The sequence below is a fragment of the Dipteris shenzhenensis genome, chromosome 24 (assembly GCF_047967505.1).
Source record: "Dipteris shenzhenensis isolate YYH24624 ecotype China chromosome 24, Dip_SZ_1.0, whole genome shotgun sequence".
NCBI classification, from domain to species: domain Eukaryota; kingdom Viridiplantae; phylum Streptophyta; class Polypodiopsida; order Gleicheniales; family Dipteridaceae; genus Dipteris; species Dipteris shenzhenensis.
The window spans coordinates 45466640-45470990 of NC_141619.1; the positions used below are offsets into that span (position 1 = coordinate 45466640).

The window sequence follows — 4351 nt, forward strand, 5'->3', positions numbered from 1 at the left end:
ATTCCCATTGTTGAGGGTGGTACAGAACAAAAAACTAAGGATGTTGATGATAATGTCCCTCTAGCAAGCCTTACGTTGAAAAATATCTTATTGAATAAGAAATCATGTGATGTTGGCCCTTCCATTTCTGATATTTTCGAGCAATCTCAAGGCCAAGCAAGTTCTCCAAATTTCAATGTGAAATCCCAAAAATTGCAAGTGATGTTGGTGGCAGCAAAGGGTCTGACAGTTGAAATGGTCGATAACCTCGTGAAAGATCTTACAGCTACACGATATGTGCCAGAGGATATTATTGACATGGATTTCCAAGATGACTCTCCCTTGGGTCACCTGCTAAAAAGGTTGTCGAGGAAGAAGGGACATGATCACTTGAGTCGAGCATCTCCTGCAAAGAGTGAGCTACACAGCAGGTGCAACAACCAACACAAACTCCAAACCCCCCAAACCTCATGCATGGAAGAAACTATGAGGTCCATAGTTTCTTGCATGATAGCTAAATTCTTTTTGCTCCTGGCTATCTCTTTAATTTGGATAGATCCCCACCTCATGAAGTACCACAACGGTCTTGGACTCTATTTTGTAGACTGGATATGTAATGAAAGGTCTCCCTTTTCTTTTCATGCATGAGTTCTAATTTTGTGCTATTGTAAACCGGATATAAATGAAAGATCTCCCTTTTCTTTTTATGCACTACTTATCAATTTTTGTTTTTGCTTAAGTATGTTGGATTTTATTTAATCAGATCCATAGACCAAGTTTGTTAAATAGGGTTGGTAAACTTTGTTTGCAGGATGCTTTATTCCTACTAGTTGTATGTTAGTTATGTGGCTGCCTCTATCTCTATGTATTGTAGTTGACTGGTTAGTAGGGGGTTTAATGCATATTGTTTGGGTACCTCAAATATTGTGTTTGGCATACGTCAAAGCAATCCTACCTCATAATTGGCTTCATCTTATACACATATGGACAGTTGTCCACACTATTGTCTCCTAGGCCTACAAAGGAAATACAGATGCCACGACAGAAAATACCAAGGTCACCCGAAGAAGAAATGGAAGAGATATTGTGACTGCCACCTTCCTTGGAACATGTTGTTTGGGATATAACTACTAACTAGCATACATCAAATAGTGTAGCACATTGTTAACTAGAATACTTCTAACAATGTTATACACTATTAACTTTAACCCTATCTTATGGAACACTAGCATATCGTTACAGAAGATGAACATAAAAGATACATTGATAACTAGCACCTTGCTAAGTAGATAACTCACAAACAAGGCATTAAAAGTAGTTTCAACACTAATAAGGTTCATATCAAATCCCAAAGGGCATGCATCGTAACTTTTTGGGGTGATTTTGTACATTCTCCTTCTTTTTGGCATACGCTCCATGGGTAACTTGATGGAATGTACAAGATTTGAAAGTATGTGGACAAGGGCTGCTTGTTATCTAGTTTGAAGGAGTACGAATCCACTTGCTTGCAGTACAACCCTTTCACAACATAAGAACCTTTATCAATCACATTCTTCCATTCATCAATGTACCCCTTTTCTAACTTTTCCTTTACTACAATGCAATTGATAAGTTAAAAATATGCATCCTCAGCATTCATCTGGTTGTTACATCTGGATTTACTACAAAAGTGTCACTAACACACAAAGCGCTACTTAACACATAATAGTGGCCTTCATACACGACACTACAATATCCATTCCCCTCATTTGCATTGGCCTTAGCATCATCAGGTAGTGGCACCATAGTCTGATAAGCCTAGGGCTGCACATGGGCCTTGTTAATATAGCAGTTCCACTGTGAATGCATGCATGCTTCTTATAAGCATGCCAATGATCTTGCTTCCAGGGTAGTTGGATCCGTTGGGCTATGACCACAAAATGCATGCAAGGAGTGAGACTTGAAATACTCTCACAATTCCACTTCATCTCTCTATGTACATCTCCCAGTTTAATCTCCCAAAACACACGGCTGCATTTCCTTTCTTTTGAAGGATATGCTACGTTTCTCTCTGGGAAGAAGTCTTGTAGAAAAGTAACCACATCAACTGCACATTTCAAGACAGGACCATTGGGCTTTAATTGCTCAAGTGTCCATATTACTTTTACCATGGCTCCAGCACCGTCATGCTCTCCCTTGCCATGCCCTGATCCAAAAAAGAACTAGCTCGCGTCTCCGTCCCTATCAGTTCGGCATATCTTGTAACAAGATAGAATGGCCTAGCAGCCTTAAACTGTGAGGTTGCACCATCTGACCAAACCCAATGTCTTTTTGGAGCAACACCCTATTTTTGTAGCCAATCACACTACAACATAAAGCAAATGTTGGACCAACAATGTGTTATGGACTAGATCTCATTTTGCTCCTTGAATGCATAATTCTCTACAAAATCTACAACTGAAATAACCACAGCATCCGGAAATTGATGTATGCAGTTCTTGAATTATTATTCTTGCCATTTTGCTACACAGTTATGTGTGATAAAGACCTTGAGCTTGGTCTTCAAGAGTAGAAGAAACTCCAATCATGGCATGTCCTTGTTCAAAAGAACTTTTCTCTTTTTCTTGTTTCCATGCTTAACTTTTAAATACCTTTACAGACAAGGTCTTGCCCCCCTTTTCCATCTCCATGAAGCACGTTTTCAACTTCTTCAAACCACATTTTTTGCACTCTCCCATGAGACACTTTCTATTATCAAAAGTTGTATTAGTCTCCTTTAGGCAAAGCATTAGCTTCCATAGATGTGTGCTACCTTTGAAAGTGTGACATGAAGCCAAGTAACCAGTGCTTGTGCCATCATCTGTGGCACAAATGCGACATGTGTATTTGCATCCTGCTCCATGGAGCCCAAATGTAAGAGAATGCATGTGGTTCAACGCATACTTTAGAAAGATCATTTGCACATGGTACTCACAGCAGCATGTGTAACTATCCCCCAACTCTGTACAAAAGAAGGCTTCATTATCTCAAATAATCTCATACCAATGTTGCAGTTTGGATGTCTTTCTTTGAGCCTATGGAAGAATTCAACCTGCAAAATGCCAGACCGTGCTTAGTATTTGACAATGCTAGTTACCTGATGTCCACATCTCCTGCCCAATCTGAGTCATAGAATCCAGTCAAGATGTTGCCCTTGGTATAGGTGATGCCATAATCAAGTGTGCCTTTGATGTATTTCAGCACCTACATCCCTGCCCTCCAATGGTTCTCTCGGGGCATATTGGAAAACCTACTTAGTACACCAGTCGCAAAACTAATGTCTGGCCATGTGTCACAAAACTAATGTCCATGAAGCACGTTTTCAACTTCTTCAAACCACATTTTTTGCACTCTCCCATGAGACACTTTCTATTATCAAAAGTTGTATTAGTCTCCTTTAGGCAAAGCATTAGCTTCCATAGATGTGTGCTACCTTTGAAAGTGTGACATGAAGCCAAGTAACCAGTGCTTGTGCCATCATCTGTGGCACAAATGCGACATGTGTATTTGCATCCTGCTCCATGGAGCCCAAATGTAAGAGAATGCATGTGGTTCAACGCATACTTTAGAAAGATCATTTGCACATGGTACTCACAGCAGCATGTGTAACTATCCCCCAACTCTGTACAAAAGAAGGCTTCATTATCTCAAATAATCTCATACCAATGTTGCAGTATGGATGTCTTTCTTTGAGCCTATGGAAGAATTCAACCTGCAAAATTCCAGACCGTGCTTAGTATTTGACAATGCTAGTTACCTGATGTCCACATCTCCTGCCCAATCTGAGTCATAGAATCCAGTCAAGATGTTGCCCTTGGTATAGGTGATGCCATAATCAAGTGTGCCTTTGATGTATTTCAACACCTACATCCCTGCCCTCCAATGGTTCTCTCGAGGCATATTGGAAAACCTACTTAGTACACCAGTCGCAAAACTAATGTCCGGCCATGTGTCGCAAAACTAATGTCCATGAAGCACGTTTTCAACTTCTTCAAACCACATTTTTTGCACTCTCCCATGAGACACTTTCTATTATCAAAAGTTGTATTAGTCTCCTTTAGGCAAAGCATTAGCTTCCATAGATGTGTGCTACCTTTGAAAGTGTGACATGAAGCCAAGTAACCAGTGCTTGTGCCATCATCTGTGGCACAAATGCGACATGTGTATTTGCATCCTGCTCCATGGAGCCCAAATGTAAGAGAATGCATGTGGTTCAATGCATACTTTAGAAAGATCATTTGCACATGGTACTCACAGCAGCATGTGTAACTATCCCCCAACTCTGTACAAAAGAAGGCTTCATTATCTAAAATAATCTCATACCAATGTTGCAGTCTGGATGTCTTTCTTTGAG

At 40.2% G+C, this 4351-nt stretch overlaps 1 pseudogene; it reads right to left on the reverse strand.

The window, feature by feature from the left end:
- Positions 1 to 1109: 1109 nt before the first annotated feature.
- Positions 1110 to 1827, reverse strand: LOC147886664 (uncharacterized; annotated as a pseudogene).
- Positions 1828 to 4351: the final 2524 nt, after the last annotated feature.